Source organism: Gracilinanus agilis, chromosome 5 (assembly GCF_016433145.1).
Source record: "Gracilinanus agilis isolate LMUSP501 chromosome 5, AgileGrace, whole genome shotgun sequence".
NCBI lineage: Eukaryota > Metazoa > Chordata > Mammalia > Didelphimorphia > Didelphidae > Gracilinanus > Gracilinanus agilis.
The window spans coordinates 169,169,866-169,192,411 of record NC_058134.1 but is presented as its reverse complement, the minus strand read 5'-3'; the positions used below and the strand labels follow the sequence as shown (position 1 = coordinate 169,192,411).

At 35.8% G+C, this 22,546-nt stretch overlaps 1 protein-coding gene across 1 annotated transcript in view; it reads right to left on the bottom strand.

The window, feature by feature from the left end:
- FAM107B (family with sequence similarity 107 member B) overlaps nt 1-22,546 on the bottom strand; it is a 321,345-nt gene that overhangs the window by 97,421 nt on the left and 201,378 nt on the right. The window lies entirely within an intron of this gene.

Below are 22,546 nucleotides of genomic sequence, written 5' to 3'. Positions count from 1 at the left end.
CCACGTTCTCATGCAAAAAAAAGAGAGAGAGAAAAAAGGGGGTCCCCAAAATCTCCCGTCTCCCTGCACACAGAGAAAGACAGAAAAAGAGAGTCGGTGTCTGGACAGTCTGACGAAGCAGGGCTGGCAACCCCTTTCACCTGGAGAATTCGCGTTCCTGCCCTGCCTTTAAGGTCCTGGGACTGAAGATTGATTTTCCATGCCCTGGAGGAAAGTTACCTTAACGACCTCTCTAGCTCTCCTTCTCTCTTCCCCCCGCACCTCCAGTCCCCTAAACTTTCCTTTAACTCCTGTGATCTCAAACTTTTCCAGCCTTTACTTATCAACCCAACCCACCAAAGTCTTCAAGATTATGAACTACCTGAATCACAGCTGGCACCAAAACAACCCCGATCTGTTTCAGAGTAACCAATAACAAAGGCAGCAAATGCCAGCGCCTACAACAGTGCTTACAAGTATTCCGGGAATGCAAAACCAAATACTGCTTAGGCTGCGGGGAGGGAGGGAGATGATTTAGTAGATTTAATCATCCTGATCTTTTTTAGACATGAAAGACCAAAAAGCATTCCCTTGACTCCCGATGACTGAGGATTGGACTCTTAATTAGGAAACTTTTCAGGAAGGATGGAGCAGCTTGGGTCATGATGATGATGAAGAAAATGATTGCTCAAGGTTTCATTTAGTGACTTAAAAAAAAAAAAAAAAAAAAAAAAACAACCACCACCAAAGATGAAAGACTCCTTCTGGACTTGAAATCTTAGCCTGCACAGACTGTTCACATAGACACTATCTGATTGGTACACAGTGAGAAATCCCAAAAGTTTTCAAGAAAGCAGCTCAGTCTTGAACTGGGGCTCTTCAATTTGAATGGGCTAAGTAGAAGGGATTTTTACTTTCACACTGAGACAAAAGTGAACCTTCTCTTCCTAGCCTCTCTTTTTTAGTGGCCTGTCCAGCAGATGGCCAAAGCCACTAAAAACTGGATTGCTTCCACAAGGACAAAGGGACAGATCCCCTATTGATATTAAATGGGCTCATAAGAGAGACTTCAGGGATACCTGGATTGGTGAATATTTTATCTTCTATGCCCCCAGGGGCAAATTCTACCTGATAATTTTCTGGCATATCCCTAAATACTTCTTCCACACAAAATGGAAATAATTGGTGAAAGATAGTGAAGTGGAGTGAAGGAAAGCTGACCCAAGATTGAAGGCCTGAAATTCAAGTCCCTATTTGACACATACTGGTGACCTTGGGCAAGACACTGGATGTCTCAAGTGCCTTCAAACAGTTCCCTAAAGCTTCAAGTTGCAAAACAGATGTAGATGCAAGTTTGGTATATAAATTCCCTCACCGGTTCAATTCCTACCTTGTCTAAGCTAAAATAGTACTCAAATTATATTTGAGACCCCTGAAGCCCCAAACTAAGCACTGGAGATTCAAAAAAGGAGAGTCCCTGACGTTAAGGAACTGATGTCTTATTGGAGACTCACAAGATACACAGAAAAGCATTATTATATGGAGATAATTTGAGGAGAGAACCCACAATTGAGGGTTCAGGAGAAGATTCATGGAGGAGTTACCATTGGAACTAAGCCTTGAAGAGCAAGGATTCTGAAAAGCAGAGATAAAGAGGGAGTACATTCCAATTATGAGGAACTATTTATGGGAATACACAGAGGCTTGAGGTAGAATATATAATTTAAGAAATAGCTAGTAATCCAGCTTGACTTGATACCTATAATGCAGTGGATGAGAGATTATCCAGAGCTTCACAAGATCTCTCAAGATTGCATTAGATAGTATAATAAAGCAATAATAACATATCTATATAAAAGAGCATTCAACAAGTATAAAATTCTTTTAAAATAGAGGCTTTAAGCTTTGAGCTTAAACCAGAGGTCAAATAAATACCTTTGGCTTCTCAGGCAAGATAAATTGAGCATAAAGTTATTAAAGAGAATATGGTGGCAGCAACTGTTAAGACTTACTGACATCCTGAAGTCAGAGTTCAAAGAGATCACACATAGATCTGTTAACACTTTTGCAATACCAACTTAATATGCTCTTTTGGAATAGAAGAGTTGACAAGAGTTTTAGAAAATATCCAAACAAGAGACTAACAACACTCCCAAGGACACACAAGTCCCAGGAAGACCTAAATTCAAAGTTTTCCTCAGACACTATTTGTGTGACTCTGGGAAAGTTACTTAATCTCTGCCTCAGTTTCCTCAACTTTAAAAATAGTATCCACCTCTTAGAGGTTGTGAGGATCCAGTGATATGATATTTGTAAAAAGAGCTTGGCACAAAGGCAGCTAGGTAACACAGTAGATAGAAGCCCAGGCCTTGAGTCCAGAGGACCTAGGTTCAAATATAGTCTCAGAGACTTTCTAGTTGTATGATCCTGGATAAGTCACTTGACCCCCATTGCCTATCCCTTATTGCCCTTCTGCCTTAGAACCAGTATAGAGAATTGGTTCTATGACAGAAGACCAGAATTTAAAAGAAGAAAAAGGGAAAAAAGGCTTAGCACACGCCCGGTTGGATTATTTCCTTTCTCCCTCCCTAAAAGTTTTTGGACAGCAACTTGTCCCAGAACTATTTCTTTCTGACCTCCATTAAGTCTAAGATGAGGAAAAAGAGAACGCAATAATAAAATATTTTAATATTTTATAGATCATTCTCTTTATAACAACCTTATGAAATATATAAGTAGTATTCTCCCATTTCACAGATAAGTAATCAATTGGCCCAAGGTAACAAAGCTAATAAGCAGCAGAGCTAGGACTGAAACTTAGATCTCTTGATTTTAAGCTCCATTATTTTGAAATCTTAGCAAACTCCCCATTCTTGATCTATGGTAGTTCAGACACCTTTTCCTGTGTAGATTAGCCTTTAGCAGCAAAAAATGAAGTTAAGATATTTGCCTTGGCACAGTCACTTGGTTTAGGATTTGGTTTATGATTTTTGTTCTAGTAAATCATTGAATTGAATCATAAAACTGAACTTGATTTTAGAAATCATTTGGTATAATCCCATTTTCTTTTTTAAAGGAGTTTTTATTGCTGTCTTTTTTATATCACCATAGTATCTCAGGTATCCTACCCTCTTCAGGTATCCTTCTCTCTCACTAGAGAGCCATCCCATCCCCAAAGAAAATCAACATAAGTTGATTGCTACATTGTAAAAGTCCAAAAACATGTGCAATGTATAACACCCGTTGGCCTCCCACTTCTGACAAGGGGTAAATTGGGGGAGCCCTTTCAGATCTCTTCATTCAAGTCATGGTTGAGTTTTATCATTTTGTTACATTCACTTTTGATTTTATTTTATTTTATTTTATTTTTGGTGTATAGGTACTCTTTCCATTTGCATTGTTGTAGTTAACTGTTAATATTGTGTTCTTGGCTCCATTTATTTCACTCTGTATAATTTCCCATAGATCTTTCCATATTTCTCTGAATTCATCATACATCATTTCTTATAACATTGTAATGTTGCATTACATTCATGAACAACAATTGTTTTAGCTATTCCCCATTGGGCGGGCATGTACTTTGTTTCCAATTCTTTGCTATCACACAAAGTGCTGCAATAGATAGTTTGGAGTATACGGGGACTTTATCAATGGCCTTGAGGTATAAGCCAAGTCATGGAATGGTTCAAAGATGATGAACCTTTAGTCACATTATTTTCAAAATTCCAAAATGGCTTTTTAAAATGGTTGTACTATTTCACAGCACCACCAACAATGGATTGGTGTGCCTATAATTCTGCAACTTCTACAACATAAACTATTGCGGTTTTTTGCTATTTGCTAACTTTTAGGACATGAGATAAAACCTCAGGGTTTTTCATTTGAATTTCTCTAATATTAGGGATTTTCAATATTATTTTATGTGATTTTGAGTACTTTGCAATTCTTAAGAATTGTTTATTCATATCCTTTAACCATATCAACTGGGAAATGGGCATTAGCTCTGTGTGTGTGTGTGTGTGTGTATATGCATATATATATGTATAATATATATGGAGAGAGAGGGAGACACATACACACATATATATTCATTGAATACAAACGCCATTAGCCATCTAGATACATATAGATAATAGATATTCCTTGGATACCAAACCCTTATCAGAGAAAATTGATACAAAGATATTTTTCTCCAGCTGACCACTTTCCTTCTTATTCTAAATGTATTAATTTTTGCCTATACAGGAATTTTTCAGTTCCAAAGAATTAAACATATCTTTGTTAATTGCATCTATCTCTTGTTTAGTTAAGAATACCTTTCCTAACCATATCTGTGAGAGGTACATGATTTGTTTCTCTTCTAAGTTTTTTACGGTTTGACCTTTATTATTAAGATCACATATACTGGACATAAAATATATGATTATATCAATATATGCAGAAAATTTTTTGACAAAATACAGCACTCATTCCTATTAAAAACACTAGAAAGCATAGGAATAAATGGACCTATTCTTAAAATGGTAAGGAATATCTATCAAAAAACAAAAGTAAACATCTATAATGCAAATAAATAAGATTTCTTAACAAGATCAGGTGTGAAGCAAAAATGACCATCATCACCACCGTTGCTCAGTATTGTACTAGAAATGCTGGCTACAGCAATAAGAGAAGAAAAAAATTGAAGGAATAAAAGTAGGCAATGAGGGAATAAAACTATCACACCCTGAAAATGATATGATTGTTTACTTCAAGAACTCTAAAAAAAACAGTTAAAAACTAATTGAAACAACAATTTCAGCATAGTTGCTGGGCATAAAATATACACATCATATAAATAAATAAATAATCAAAATTTCTAAATATTACCAACAAAGGCAATAAAGAGAAAGAGAAATTCCCTTTAAAATAACTGCAGACATTATAAAATACTTGGGAGTCTACTTGCCAAGATATACACAACTTAATGAACAGAATTAAAAGATACTTTTGGCATATATATCTAAATAATTGAAGAAATATTAATTGCTCATGGGGATAGGCTAATATAATAAAAATGATAATTCTACCTAAGTTCATTTATTTATTTAGTGCTTTAAGAGTCCAGCAACCAAAGAAGTACTTTTTAGAGCTAGAAAAAAATAAAAAATTATTCTGGAAAAACAAAAGATTATGGGAATCAATGAAAAAAAGTGGAGAAAAGTGGCCAAAGGGATTTCAAACTATATTATAAAACAGGAATCATCAAAGCAATTTGTTAAGGGCTAAGAAATAGAGTGGTTGTCCAGTGGAACAGATTAGATACATGAAATTCAGAAGTAAATGGCCATTGTAATCTAGTATTTGATAAACCCAAAGATCTAAGCTTTGGGACAAGAACTCACCATCTGACAAAAACTTCTGGAAAAACTGGAAAGCTGCCTGGCAAAAACTAAGCATACATAGACCAACATCCCATGCTGTATACCAATATAAGGTCAAAACTGGTACATTATTTAAACATAAAAGGTGATGTCATAATAAAATTATATGAACATGGAAAGCTTTACCTGTCAGATTTATGGAAAAGGAAAGTTTTTATGACCAAATAAGAGAGAGAGGGGGTCACAGGAGATAAAATTGATAGTTTTGATTTAATGAAATAAAAAAGATCTTACACAAAACCAATGCGGTCAAAATTAGAAGGAAAGCAGGAAACTGGATTGTGGGGCAGGTAGATATACAGCAAGTTTCTGTGATAAAGGCCTCATTTCTCAAATATACAGGGAACTGAGCCAAATTTATAATAATAAGTACTATTTCCCAATTGATTAATGGTCAAATGATATGAGCTGGCAGTTTTCAGAAGAAGAAATCAAAGCTATCAATGATCATATGAAAATATAATCTAAATCACCAATAATTAGAGAAATGACAATTCAAACAACTCTGAGGTACTACGTCATACCTATCTGATTGGTTAATGACAAAAAAGGAAAATGACAAATGCTGGAGGGGATGTGGAAAAATTGGGACACTAATCCATTGTAGATGAAGTTCTGAACTAATCCAACCATTCTGGAGAACAAATTGGAACTTTGCCCAAAGGACTATAAAACTGTTCTTATCCTTTGACCCAGTAATACTACTACTTCTAGGCCTATGAAAAGATGATACTGGGAATAGGGGAATGGTTAGATGTCAGACAAACTGGGGATATTCTCACACCTCACAAGGGAAGTACTGACAGATAACACAGATAAACCAAATGGGGATGTGAGGTTTGGGAATGACAGTTGGTCAAGTAACTGACAATCTACCAACCAGGGAAAACCAATGAAGTGGGTTTTTGATAGCTTAGAGGAGGCAGGAAGTACTAACAAACTGAGTTTATTGGTATTAGATGAGGAAAGTGGGAGAGAGGGGTTTCTATATTAAGGAATAGCCCTAATGGTTTAACTAAACTAAGATCTAAGCTAAGCTAAACCCTAACTAGAATAGGAGGGGCTGGAGAGGAGAACTTCTCACTGCACTGGTTCAGTGGTGCTCCAAGATGATCATAAATGCCACAGGAACCAGGAATAAATCCAATAAACAGCCAGTTAATCCAAAACAGACTCTAGGGAATAAGGTAGATAAATCTGCTGTCCACCAACAGATAATCCAGACCTTTCATCTATGCCGTGATTGTTGCTTGGAATGTCTTCTCAGTGATATCCCACACTGACAGCTCCTTGGATGTTTGACAAAGCTGGACCACACAGCCAAAAAACCTCTTTCCCTCCAGCTTGGTCAAACTAACCTCATTACACCTATAATCCAGAGAAATCAAAAAAGGAAAAGAACCTATATGTATATAACATTTATAGCAGCTCTTTTTGTGGTGACAAAAAATTGGTAATGAATACTCATCAAATAGGGAATGGCTAAATAAGTTATGGTATATGCTTGTGATAGAATACTATTGTACTATGACAAGGCGGTTGGCTTCAGAAAAAACTAAAACAAAACAAGGAAAACTTATATGAACTGATGCAAAGTGAAGTGAGCAGAACCAAGAGGACATTGTACACAGTAACATTATTGTAATGATTGTAATGATCAACTAAGAAATATTTAGTTATTCTAATCAATAAAATGATCAGTGACAATTCCAAAGTACTCATAATGAAAAATACTATGATGAACTGTGAGTATAGACTGAATGTCTTTTTCACTTTCTTTACTTTTCTTGCTTTTTTCCCAACACATGAAAATATGTTTTGCCTTACTTCACAGATATAATTGATATCATATTATTTGCCTACTCAGTGAGTGTGGGAGGTCTAAAGAGTTGGAAGAGAATTTGGAGTTCAAAAATTTAAAAATGAATGTTAAAAAGAGACAAAGAGATTGTCCAAGTGGCAATCTTAAAGATCTCCAGCCAAAAGGTACCATGCTTTTTGTACCAAAGGTACAAAATATCAAAATAGGATCACAGATTAGGCTCTATATGCAAAAATAATATTTGATGAATAAATATGCAAAATTTGATTTCTTGACTATAAGGAAATGTATTTGATAATAAATATTTTTTCATTTACTTAATTCATGAAAACATTCCTGCTAGACTACCTTTCTGTCTTCCCAGCAGTTTTTAAAAAATCAAATTCAGAGTTTTCTCCTACATAATTCATGTTTTCTGTTTTATCAAACACTGGGCAATTAAGTTCTATCATTTATGGTTCCCTGCCTAGCCTGTTCCATTGGTCTATCTCTCATTTTTTAATCAATACCAAATGTTTTTGATGATTGTTACTTTATAATATAGTTATATCAAGTACTATTCTCCTTGTTCTCTGCCTCTTTTCATCATTTCTCTTTGATATTCTAGATTTTTGCTTTTTTCCAATGAATTTTGTCTTTTTACCAAGTTCCATAAAGTACTCCTTGGTATTTTGATTGAATGATATAAATCAATATGGTATAATTGTCATTTTATTTGTTTTGGCACAGTCTCGACATGAGCGATTCAGCTCTTTAAAATGTTCTTTATTTCTTTAAGCAGCATTTTATGATTGAAACTATACAAGTCTTTACTTACTTTGATCTTCAGGCATATTATGAATTTTATAGTTATTTGAAATGTTATTTCCCTTTCCATTATTGCTTCTTGTGTTCTGTTATCATTGCATAGAAATGTGTTTTGATTTTGGAGGATTTTATTTTCTAGTCTGCAGTTTTGCTAAAGCTATTGTTTTATTTAATATCTTTACTAATTCTCTAGGATTTGTTAAGCATAGCATCCTATAATTGGCAAATATGGATAGTTTTATCTCCTTTTCACCTTTCTTTTTTTCTTTTTGCCTTATTGCTGTTATTAGCATTTCCAGAACTCTATCAAATAAAAGAGGGGAGAATAAGCAACCTTCTTTTACGCTTGTATTTATTGAAGAATGTTTAATATAGTCTCCATTGCAAATGATGCTTACTTTTGTTTTTAAATAGATGACTTTTATGATATTAAAAAAGGTCAATCTGTGCTTATTCTTTGTAGGATATGTATAATGTAATATATGCAATAAATACATGTATGTGTGTATATGATATGCATACATATTTGTAGATTGAGAAAAGGTGGAGGCAAAGACCCCAAACAAGAAATAGAGCATGTGTTTATAAATATATATGTGTGTGTGTACCTATACATATATGACCCAAGGAGTTAATTATTTTGTGAAAGCTCCTTGCCCCAACATAGAACTAAATCCATGAAAAATCTTAAAATATAGTTTAAGTTTAGTTCATTTAGTATTCCATAAATGTAGGCAACAGAATACCAAGGAAGCAAGTGCATGTGGACAGCCTCCAGCCTCTAAAAATGCACAAGATGCAAAAATCTTACACAAGCTATATATAGAAAAAGAAAATATTTATGTCCAAGAAACTTAATTCCAAATTCTTAAATATGATACTACTTTTTTAGTCAATCCACAAAGGCAATATTGACCAGAAAATCTCCCTTCTCTAGAGAGAAGGCTGCCTCCTAGGTCATGCTACCTAGGAAATAAAAATCTGCCTTTTCTGCACAGTAGGTTGGAGTTCAAGAGCACTGCCTACAAACTCTTCTGAGTGACCAAATACATATGCCTTTGTCCTATGCTTCTCCAGGAAATATTCACACTAATGCTCCTGCTGTTGCCATCTTTGAGGTTGAGAAAGTACTCTACAGAAACTCCTCCCTTTGGCTGAATAATTCTCACATGGTTCTATGCCAAAGTAGTCATTAGTGGCTTCTAAAGAGATGACACTGTGCACATATACAGTAGTCTCATCTTTAGTAAAGTCCTTTTGAACAGGGAAAAAAAAAAAAAAAAGGAGTTTAAAAAGAGTCTATGTAAGTTCATTTGGATATTCCATTGAAAAAGGACAACTCCTCCAACAAGATCACATCTTCTCAAGTTTCAGTCCTACAGCACAGTGAATAGAGCACCAGACTTGGTCAGGCAGACGTCAGTTCAAATCTGGCCTCAGATATCGGTGTCACCCTGGGCAAGTCACTTAACCCCAATTGTCTAGCCCTTGCAGCTCTTCTGTATTGGAACTGATACTAATACAGAAAGTGAAGGTTAAAAAAAAAAAAAAAAAAAAGAACCTCTTACCTGTCAGTCACTGCAATACCTAATATAGGTTCTGGGGCTACAAAGGCAAAACTGAAGCTTTCCCAGTTCTCAAGGAACTTCTAGAGAGGGAGAATAGGCCCAATGTCCTCTTGGCAAGCACCAAGCAGCATTCCCATTCCCATACTCTTCTACATGTAGTATTTCCTGATCTCAAACTAAGATCACACCATAGTTTCATCAAGCTGACTAAGGAACTTTCTTGATTTACCCCTTTTACATGTGCATATGGCAGACATGAATCTTCACCACAATTTCATCAGGGTTGCGTCGCCTCCCTGGCAGTCATTCACACAGCAACAACTCCCACTCTACCTCCTTCCCCATTTTGTTTTTCTCAAGGGAAGCCTTCCCAAGGCAATCATAGGCTCTATTTCCTGGCCCAAATCACTTAGAGTCAAAGCTGGAAGAATTCATGATTCATTGGAAGATGTTGAACACTCTTACCCAGAAGCTAGAGTGGGAACTCATGGGAGGACTCACCACAACTCAGGACAAGATTAAAGATTAATAACTCAGTGGAAGAGGACGTTTAGAGAGCAATTCCCACAGCTGCCTGAGGAGATCCTTGGATGAATTGGTGCCAAGTAAAAAAATGAAAAAAAGACTCTAGTAACCTGAAAGCATTCTGACCATGGGCATAAAAGAACTATGATAGACTTGGTCTATTCCCCTTGGTCCAGTGGCTTGAGAACCTGCACCATTTCCCAGAGAGAAGAAGCAACTGCTAAAGAGCACCATCACCATGGAATCAAAGGAATGGACCACTGATGGAAATGAAAGGCTAGTGTGTCATTAAGTTAAAGTGACAAAGCTGAACTCAATGATAACAGCAGCCACACAACACTAATGAGATAGAGAGAGAGAGAGAGAGAGAGAGAGAGAGAGAGAGAGAGAGAGAGAGAGAGAGAGAGTTAGTTGCATGGCAGGGAGCTGAAGTAGTGGAGCCATAGAGCAATATGACTAGAGGGGGACCTGATCAAGGTACAATAAGGCATAGAGCTATATCTAATATAGAAGAGCAAACTGGGACTTTGCCCCTCAGTGGAAAATAAGAGGGCAATACTGTAAATCATAAGAACAGTAAAAGTCTCTTGAAGTGGCTAATCTGCTAGAAGAGAAGTTACAAAACTGGCGAACCCTAAGTTATTACCCCTTGCTAGAGTCCCCCAACCTCAAGGTGATATTCTGTCACAAAGATTATATGGTTGATAGAGGGAAATAAAGGCCCATGGGATAGGAGAAACTTCTTAATTATCCATGATCCTTTATAGTGTAAATTAAAACTCTTTGTCCGATGTCTTGTGATCTTGAGTGCTTATAAGGGAAACTGATGGCCACTCTCTGGGAAATGACGGATACTTATGCTCCAAGATGTCAGCTAGGTGAAGACAGATAAACTAGAAGGATTTATGAGAAGCTTCCAAATTGTAACAGGATTCTTTGGTTCAAGAGAGAGCCTCTGACAAAAAATTACATGTTATTAATATTTTTCCTTATTTATTACTGCTATAGTTTCCCATTAAGAAAATCACATCGCACCCCTGAGAGATTTACATTTCAAGAAAATGTTTTCTAAGACTATCTTGAGGAACCATTAGATTAGAAATATGTACAGTAATATGACAGTATCCATTATTTATTTTAAAATAAATGGAAAAGACTGAAATGATTTAGACATACTTACCAGAATATGCTAGAAACCAGATGATCTAGTCTTTTACGAAATGGCCTCTTTTAATTGGCATTTATAATTAAAAGTATATCACTTCATTAAATATACCATGTTACAATAATATCAGCAGTACTGAATATTTTCCCCTTGTACTTTTCAACTTCAAAGTATTTTATAAGAGCCACATGACAAAGCTTCATAATCTTAATGATTTAACCAATTTTTATTTTTTTTAATGGTTTTTAAATTTCAGAATATATTTTATGGGAAAAACATATTTACCTTTCCCAAAATGTTTGAAATCTGAATTTTTATAATATGCATTTTGAGGACTTGTTTAAAAAACAAATGAACACCATAAAATAGTGACTGTAACTATGTCACCAAACTGAGTTAATACACTAAAGAAACAGCTGTTGTTCACATATACAGAAAGTAAATGATATGAATGTCTTGAGTTTTATGTCTTTTTCTTTGCATGAAGCCTGAGGCAGAAAAAGGATTTCCTGAGAGTTTTCCTGTGTATTAAAACTAGATTCTAAAGAACATTTTATCTTAGATTCTTCCTCTCTGACAAAAGGAAATAATTAGAGCAAAACACAGAAAGCCAGAAAGAAAAATCCAACCCCAACTTGCCAAATCATTAAAATATTCTAACACTGGAGAGTCTAAACCAATGTATTATATCACTTCATATAAGTTAACAGAGCTAAAACCCATATGCTGGTTGCTAGATGCTTGTTTCTAACAGAACTATTTTACGATATAGTTCATTTTTCTTTCCTTTTTTTTTTGTTCTTCCTGATTTTCTGATCTGTTTTCTAAGAGGAGATAGTTATAAGAGAAGATGTTATACTTTGCTTCAACAATAGGTTATAACTTGAAATTCTTTTGGAAGTAATATCTGATTTTTTCTTTTTCAAATACTCATACTTCATCTAATATATAAGGGTATTTTATTTGATACATTAAAGCAAGAACATTTATTTTACCTAGATGTATATGTATTAGGCAGGTAGGTGGCAAAGTGAATGGAGCACTTGGGGCCTAAAGTGGTGATGGCAAACCTATGACACACAGCCACATGCGACCATATACAGAGAAGCACGGGGCTGCATGCCGAGGATGAAACATTTGCTGTAGTGTAGTGTAGACACTCTGTGCACTGTAGATGACAATTCGACCTATATTAATTTACCTTTTTTGGCTTATTAAATACAGTTATATATTACAATTATGCATTTTTGTTATTTAAACTATAAATATGGCAAAATTATGGGTTTTTTTCTCAAAGTGACACACCACCGGAACCATGCTCATTTTTTGGGCAAATTTTGATACACCAAGCTCAAAAGTTTGCCCATCACTGGCCTAAAGTCAAGAAGATTCATCTTCCTGAGTTCAAATCCAGCCTTAGACACTAGCTATGTAACCCTTAGCAAGTCACTTAACTTTGTTTGCCACAGTTTCTCACCTATAAAATGAGTTGGAGAAAGAAATGGCAAACTTTCTAATATCTATACCAAGAAAATTGCAAATGGAGTCATGAAGAGTTGGACACAACTGAAACAAATAAACAACAAAAATATGTATTACATGATATATCCATAAGAAAACATAGTTAATGGGTAAGCATGGGAGTGAAGAATACAGTTCTTAATGGAAAATTCCCCACTTTAGACATGTAATTGTGTATTATTCTGGTTATTTGAAGAGATGCCACTGATGCAGTTGTTTCTGGGGATGACTTAAAAGTAGCAGCCCTTTTCATATTGAGTTGAGAGCTAAAGTCCAAACTATAGCTCATGAAAACATTAATAGTCTAGCTAATATTCACTCTGGTTAAACAAGGAGGCTTTGCTTATTGAACTGTGTCACCTACACATTTAAAATGCTAATAATTTCTGGGCTTTCATGGTGATTTTAGTGATAACAATATTCTGTTAGTTTTGTCCAGATTTAACCAGACCTCTAACTAATATTAACTTTAGCCAGTTAATGTTGATGTTAATCAGTTTGTATTTTAACTGATACATTATAGAATCATTGAATATTTGTTGGAAAGAACCTTAGAGACATAGAGTACAATCTCAAAACCCAAGCAGAAATCCACTTGACAATACCCTTACTATGAAGAGACATCCTGATATCTGTTTGGTTACCTCTAGAGATGATTACCTCTAGAAACACTACTCTTTCTTGGGCTATGGAAGTTGGGGTTTTTTGAGTCTCTGTCTCTTTCTGCCTCTATCTTCCTCTCCCTGGTTCCATATGCTCTGGTTACAGTTTCTGAGTCTATTGTTCCTTTTCCTCATTCTACTTTCAATGACATTGCTTTAAACTGTGCTTCAGCACCTCCTATATTTTGTCTGATTTTCCCATGTCAGCTATTTAGAGCAACTGCTTAAATATCCTGTTGTCATAGGTATTAAAAACAGTAAACAGCTGGGTGGTGGTGTGGTATGGGGCGTGTATGTGTGTTTTAAGTGACAGCCTTAACCTGCCCAGTTCTCTGAAAAATGAGCTTATAAAAGAGGGCCAAGAGAATCGGGCAAAATAAAAAGCTAACTTTGTGAGGGGACATATTCTTAATCATTTAAGAGTTGTTAGAACTGCCAAAAAAAAAAAAACTAGAACATTTTTGTTTTTACCTTTAACGTTCCTCCCTACCAAGCTTCCCATTTCAAAGTGTAGAACTACTGTCCTTTTTTTCTTATATGTTGTAGGATAATTTCACTGCATCTTTCTTACTCTCTGTATCTAATCAATATTAAGAAACAAACTCCTTCCTAACTCAATGTCTGTCCATTGGCTCTCTCTCACACCATCTGCTTTGCACGCTACTCTAAAAATCATCTCCTTATACACACTGAGTTTCTGCTCCAACCTTATCCTATGTACCTAAGCTAAACTGACCAGCTTAAAAACCAGGGAAGTCCAAGGCAATATGGATTAGTGGCTTGAGGACTAGTTATGGAATTGGGAAAACCTGGGTTCAAATCCAACCTCTGACATTTATGTGTTGTGACCCTAGGCAAGTCATTCAATATCTCTGAGCATCAAGTATCTTTATAAAACTATCTACTAAATGACTAATGTGATAATGAAAGGAGTTTTGCCTCTTCATTAATTTCCTCCACATGAAATTCTATTCTTCTGGAATCTTTTATTATCTCATGGGTGGTCATCAACCTATCTTCTCCTAATGTATCAAAAATATATTATTTTCATTTGACGAGCCTGATGAATTTTCATAAATAAAATGTGTCTTTTAAACTTATTGCATATTATTTTATTTCACTCACTCAACATCCCAGCCAAATTGGTCTTAGTGTTAGTCTCTATTTGTGACAATACATTTCCTGCCTTTAAGACTGGGTACAGCTTGTCCCATGCCTGGAATATATTTGCTTTATACCTCTGCCTAAAAGAATCCCTAACTTCCTGAAAGTCTCCTCTCAAGTACCACCTCCTAATCAAAGTCTATCCTGAATCTATTTTGTACTTTATCAGTATATGTTGTGTTTGCTCATCTATGTACATACTGTTTCCTCCCAATAGAATGTTAGCTTCTTGGAAGCAAGACCTGTTTCATTTTTGTCCTTGTATCTCCAGGACATGAGGCCTGGAATTTTTTTTTTCTTTATATACTAGACTTGTGATTTTACTGGTGCAGGTAATTCTCGTGAAAAAACTCCTCTGTTGAGGAAAATAAGCAACTCTTCTGCAATTTACAGTTTTTGAGAGCCGTCTAGAGTACTGTGAAGCTTTCAGTCCTCAAAAATTCATTTGCTAAGCTCCTAAATACAATATATAGTATATATATAAGGTACTGTGCTAAAAGCTGGGAATACAAATCCAAGCACAAAATTCCTGCTCTTCTTAAATGGAGATTCTAGGATAAGAGACAGACAGAAAGAGAGACAGAGACAGAGAGAAAGAGGGAGAAATAGGCAGCAGGATTGGGGAGGGGAGAGGGACAGTTAGTACTTCCAATGTGTGAATTCCACTGCTCAAGAGAACTTCTAGGATGAGGTTTTGGGGTCATGGTAGAGAAAGTACTGAGTATAGCCTGGAAAGTAATGGAGAGACTTATCAGGGATCACACAGCTAGTATGTGTCAGAGGCAAGACATAGTAGGAACTTAATAAATGCTTTCTGAATGAATGAATGGAAGTATCATGATATATAATAGAAATATCAAAAATGTGGTGCTAGAAGACTTGTTTCAAGTCTCAGTTTTATCATATATTAGCTGTGTGATCTTAAGTCACTTGGTTTCTGGGACTCTCAAACTCTAAATCTGTAAAATGGGGTTAATAATCTAAACAGACAGGCCAGGATCCTGTTAGATTTTTATCCATTAGATTTCTGTATTGAAGTAACTCATCTTCCTAACCACTGATTCTGCTTCCAGGAAACCCCAACTCCCTTTGTGTCAACATCAGCATACCATCTTTGCCACCACCAAGCCCAATCCCTGAACAACTGCCACCTATGGCAAGGAAGTGGAAGAGCCTCAAGAATAGTAATCCTGGCCCCTGAAGCAATCAGGCAGGAGAGTAAACCCTGTGGAAAAGGAACCTGTTTTCCCAGTCATCCTTAACTGCCACCCATTGGCAGATGAGCCAGCCTAATTCAAACAACAAGGTGTTCTGAGAGAGATATAGGAGGCGGCATATGCCAGATAGGACCCAAAGCCCAAGAGCCCTAGGAACTGCATTGTCCCCAGACCACCAACCTTGCTCCCAGCCTGGCCTCCACAGCTATTATTGAAAGAACAACCCTTAGTTATGAAAAAGGATGCCATCCGCCTCCAGAGAAACTGTTGGAATAAAAATGGGGACGGAAGAATATGCTTTATCACTTGTGTATTTGGATTTATGTTTTAGGGTTTTGGTTTCCTTTCACTTACATTCACTTTGTAATTCACTTTTGAATTTGTATTGAATTGTATTGAAGTGAATTTGTATTCACTTACAAAAAAGAACACTACAGTAATATGTTTTGTTTGATAATACATATATAATCCAGACTGGATTGCTTGCCAGCTTTAGGAGGGGAAGAGAAGAAGAGAAGGAGATATTTTGGATTATATAACTTCATAAAACTCATGTGTAAATGTGTTATTAATTTTTTTTTAATTAAAAAAGATAAAGAAAAAAAGAACAACCTGTGTAAAAAGTTTGCATCCTTGTGGAGATGCAATCTGCCAACTAGCGGTCACAGCTACTGAAGACCTGGAAAAGAAAAGTTCCCACAAAGTCCTTGGTGCCATCCTTGGTTCAGCATCAGAAATAAAGTTTTATCAATGGAAATGCCATTAATGATGTATTACCATTCGCTTTGTTGTTGCACCCTGAGGACCATAGACCTTTTCCATCTGACTTGAAGCTGAAATCTTCTAAATGTGTAGTCTCTAGAACGGAAGCTCCTTGAGAGCAAAGATTGTCTGGTTTTTCTCTTTGTGTCTCTGCAAATCATATAGTCCTTAGCACATAGTAAGAACTTAACAAATGCTTTTTCATTTATTCATGTTAACTTCTTCACAGGGTTGTTATAAAATTATGTAGAATGTAGTGAATTACAACTGTAAAGCGATATGTAATGGTGAATTATTTTGATACTACTATTAAAGAATCTCAAGAGTTGAGGTATTCATGAGAAATTATAAAAAACAGATATTTAAGTAATTTTCTTCTAAATAGCCATTTTCTTTATATTTTCAGGAAGAAAAATGTTAACAAAGGTGCAAAGGCTATGAAAATCAATTCTTCTCTGATCTTTCCCCCTATGTTGTACCTTATTTTGTATCAGGAATTCAATTCATTTTTTCTATATAATCAAAATGAATCCCAGAATAGCCCTTTCATTGATGTAAAATTCATCATTAAATTTGAGGCTAATCTGGCCTCTTCCTGATTTTTTTAGTCAAATTATGACTCCAATTAGGAAGAAAAAAAATAACGAATTTCTTACAACATCACTTATCCAGTAATGGAACAAAAAAGGTTTTCTGATTGTCATGTTTAACTGCTCTATGTCTCATCTTTTTCTTCTGTAAAATAGAGGTGATGATAGCTCTACTATCGGCTTCACAGAGCATGAGAAGTTTAAAACAAAATAATAGACTTCAAAAAGTACCTTGAAATTCAAAGCTATCTCAGGAGACTGTTATTATTAGTAAATCAAAACAAAACACATTATCTAGTCGTGATGAGTAACCCTCTAGCCCCAAAATGAAAGAAATAGAAACAAAAAAACCCACCACTATTCCTTTTTATTGATGGTAGAAAAGGCAAAAAATATCAGCTTATGATTCAGTGGAATCTTCCAAAATTGGGAGTGTAAGGATAGGTACATACTCGGAACAATTTAGAAAACCATATATTTAGAGCAGTGTGTTAAAAATCAAATCTGGTATCAATTAGCAATTCTCATTCAACAACGAAATTTAATTTAGAGCAAGTGAGTGAATCTACACTGGCATTCCTACTTTATCTCCCCTAATTCCACATCCAATCTTATCTCTGAACCTTTGTTCAAATTGTACTTTATGCAGAGAATATCTTTTCTTCCTTTCTTTTCTTTTTCATATTCTCCTCCTCTATACTTGAATATGCAGTTCGATGCTCAGCTGTCCCCAGACTTATCCAGTTCCCATCTCTATTCTCTTGGCTCTGAAATACTATAAAAATTCTATGTCTGTCTTGTAGTGTTGCTTGGTTGTGATGATTTTATGTATGCGTGTATATATACACATGCATATATGTATCAATGTGTGTGCACATATGTATCTACTATATAAAGACAATTAAGTGGTACGATGTGTATGGGTATGCACATACATGCACCTGCATACACACACATATACATATAGGGGCAGGTTATACATATGGTGTGCAAACATGTATATATTTATATACATATAATTGTATACATGCATGTTGGGGCAGGTAAATGGTACAATGGACAGAGCACTGAGCCTGGAATCAGGAATACTAAGTTCAAATCCAGCCTCGGGCATTTACTAGCTGTGTGACCTTGGGCAAATCACTTAACCTCTGTTTGCTTCAGTTTCCTCATTTGTAAAATGAGGATAATAATAGAACCTACTTTTAGGGTTGTGGTAAGGATCAAATGAAATAATATTTATTAAGCACTTAGCATAGTATTTGGCACATAGTGTCTCTTCAGTTCTCTAGCTAGATTTTAAGAATCTGAGGTCCAAGTCATATTTCTTTATGTTCTCTATTCATTGCCTAGCAAGCTTTGGCACTTAGGGGGCAATTAATACATATTGAACTAAAAATCTGAATGACAGAATATTTTTTTAAGGTTCACCTTTAGTACTTCTGGTGCAGTTAATCAATAAGCATTTATTAAGTGCTATCAGTCAAGTACTAGGTATACACAGAAAAAGTAAAAGTAGTCCTTGCCTTCAAGGAGCTTCCATTCTAATGGGGGAGACAGTATGTACAGGAATATGCAGTTAAACAACACATAAAATAGAAGGAAGGAAGCGTTAGAGGGGAAGTATCAGCAGGTAAGGGGACAAGTAAATGCCTCCTAGTATTTGACCCAAGTCTTAAACGAATACAAAGATCTAAGAAACCATGATGAGGAAGGAGAGCATTCCAGGGATGAGCCAGAAAGGCACAAAGATGAGAGGAACATCCTGTGTGAGAAGTAGCAAGCAAGTCAGTATTGCTGGATTGTAGAGGACATGGATGAGAATAGTATATAATAAAACTAGAAAGTTTGGAAGGGATCAGGTTGTGAGGGATTTTAAATGACAGATGAATTTATCTGTGATTCTAGAACAGGGATTCTTAACTTTTTTTTCTATGTTATGCATCCATTTGGCAGCATAGTGAAGTCTATGCACCCGACCCCTTTTCAGAATAATGTTTTTAGATGTAAAAAATAAATTAACACAACAATACAAGAGAAACCGAGTATGTTGCAATACAGTTATGAAAAGGCCAATAAACTTGGTAAGAGATTAGCTGGTCTTCTCGTAGTCATTTTTTTATCATTTCATTTTCCTAACTCATCAATTGTATGGGAAGGGAGAGATAAGTTTCATTTGAGTGATGGGGTCAGAAGCAGATTGGAGATAGTTTAGAGGATAAAGACACATCAAGAACAAATGGCTTCTTCAGGGAGTTCTTTAGGGAGAGAAGGGGAAAAGAGATACTGGATATTAGCTAGGGGACATAGGAGAATCTAGAGAAAAGTTTTTTTAAGGATGAAGAAGACAAGTATGTTTATAGGCAGCAAATAAGAACCAGTATAAAAGAGAAGAATGAAGATTAGAATTAGAATGAAATGAGAATGATACTGGTAGGTCATATGCTGGAAAATACAATAAAAGATGGGATCATACCATTACTAGGTTTGTACCCTCAAGAGATAATAATGAAAAATGTTTGTACAAAAATATTTATAGCCACACTCTTTGTGGTGGCAAAAAATTGGAAAATGAGGGGATGTCCCTCAAATGGGGAATGGCTGAACAAATTGTGGTATATGATGGAGATAGAATGCTACTGTGCTGTAAGGAATGATGAACTGGAGGATTTCTATAAGAACTGGAAGAACCTCCAGGAACTGATGTAGAGTGAAATGAGCAGAACCAAGAGAACATTATACACAGACAGTGAAACATTGTGGAACAATACATTGTAATGTACTTTGCTAATACAAGACAATTCCAAGGGATTTTTAAGAAAAAATGCTATCCACATTGAGAGAAAGAACTATGGAAGTAGAAACACAGAAGAAAAACAAATGACTTAACATGTGTTTATTTGGATTTATGATTTGGGGTTTGAGATTTAAAAGATTGCTCTATTGCAAAAATGAATAATATGGAAATAGGTATAAGTGTTAACATTTGTATAACCCAGTGGAAGTACTTATTGGATCTGGGGGCTGGGGAAGAAATATGTAAACATGAAAAAAAAATTTTAAATAAATAAATAAGAGAAAAGATGGGATCAAGGGTATATATAGAAGGCATTGCATTAGCAAGAATGGTCTTCAAAGACTGAAAAGATGTTGTAAGGGATGATATCAGAGGGATGTGTGGTGAGAAAATAAGTGGGATCTCTCAGTGGAATAGCCTCAAGTCTATTTGTATGAAGTACAAATCAAAGGCATCAGCTGATTGAGAAGTTAGGGTGAGGAGGATGCAATGGGAACCCTGAGGAGAAAAGAAAAGGTTTGGGAAAGCCACTGAAGTGAATAAGATTGGAAAAAATTTGGAAAGGAAAATTAAGATTTCTTTGCTTCAATGAGAGCCCAGTTGAAAATAGATTATATGAATTTGCAGTGGACTCAGCATGGTTTTATCATTTCCTCTAGTTCTTTCCAATATAGCACAGGAGTAGGAAAAAGGAGGCAGATAATGGGAATAATACAGGATCAGGGTTTGATAAAGTATGATAGCAGTAGAACATGAGAATAAGGGATTTTAAGAGTACAGAATGATGTGGAGTTAAACTGATTCACCAATGGATTAAGAATGGGTAGGAAAGCCAATCTAATGGCCTGAAAAAGTACTGAGAGTTGGAAATACAATGAGAACAGAGTTAGGAGGAATAAGAATTAGGAAGAGACACAAAGATAAAAGATTACAATTGGATAAATGAATTTTAGTTCTTAACTATGGAAGTGGAATACTTGAGGTGATGATCCAGGGTATAACCATATATGTGGTCTACACTGAGGAGATGGAAAGCTAGGATATTCAAGAGAATATCACAGCTTGTTAAAATACTTTGGTATGAAGTCAAGAGTTAGAGTAGAGAAGAACTCTATGAGGTAGGCACTGAATTTATTGAGAAAGGAGAGAGAATGTTGTCATAACTGATAAATAGTGGGATGCCAGAACCTGAATTGGGTGACAAATTTGGAATCCATGTATCTCAAAGGATGAGAAGTTGCTGACTTAGTATGGGGAGCAAGGAGTATTCTGACTTCCCTACCTTTACCAGTGACTAGAAGTGAAAGTGCAGCCTTTATTGGGAAAGTTGAGCGAGGAAGGATGTAGTATAAGATAAAAGGAAGTTTGTAATGGAGCAGGAATTCTAGAGGGAAAATCCGGAATGGGACATCATGAAGATAAGGTTGAGGTAGGTGGGAAAGGCAGAGTAAACAGCTGGCATAGAAGAGGAGGATTTTTCCTTTAGCACTCAGTTTCACTGGAATATGGAGAATAAAATGGAGCTGGAGTCTTTTAACCATTGGGGAATGGGTACAAATAGTGTTGGTGAGGTACAGGCTGTAATAATAGTGTTGCCTAGCATCTAATTCCTTGGGGGCAGGGGAGATTGCAATGATGAATGCTGCTAAATGTTCTCTGTTCCTATGGTTTTTGCCAATTCTTTTAAAGATGAGCCTGAGGTCAAAACCACACTTTCACTAGATTTGCTGTTCTTGGGATTCAGCTTTGTAGACAATGAAAAAATCTGGCTTATGGACCCAAACTGAAGGCTGTTGGACATTTAGCAAAATGTCAGGGCTGATGAAAAGATAATAGCTATTGTTTTAAGAGAGATTTCTACATGTCCCACTGCCATTTAATTGACAGGGGATAAGCTCAGGAGACTGTTAATGAGATAGAATATTAATATGCATGAGCTGGAGTCACACCAAGAAGCTAAGAAACGACAAGATTGAATCAACTATGGTTAGTGGTAAGAGTTGAAAGAGATAGGGAATAAATCGGTACCTAGTTAAAGAGTAGATACTCCTATGAAGCTATCTAAGATGAAATTTTTCCTTTAGGTTGTCTTCATTTGAGCTATTCAATAAAAATAAACAGCAATAACTCATTTATCTGGTATCCCTTGGTAATAAGCCCTGAATGATCCCTTCATAAATTTTCCAATATAATGTAATCAGAAAAGCACTGGATCAGGAGCCTGGAAACCTGTATTCTAATCCTGACTGCAACAAATTAGCTGTAATGCCATCAAGCCATTTAACTTGAAACTTATACTTTATTCTTTTAAAGCTTATTTTTAATTTTTAATATAACTGGTTATAATAAAATGTATTGTTTGGGGGAGGGGGAAGCTAGGTGGCTCAGTGGATAGAGATCCAAGGCTGGAGACAAGAGGTCCTAGGTTCAAATTCGATCTCAAATACTTCCTACATGTGTGCGCCTCGGTAAGTCAGTCACTTAACCCCCATTACCTAACCCTTACTGCTCCTCTGCCTTAGAACCAATGCATAGTATTGATTC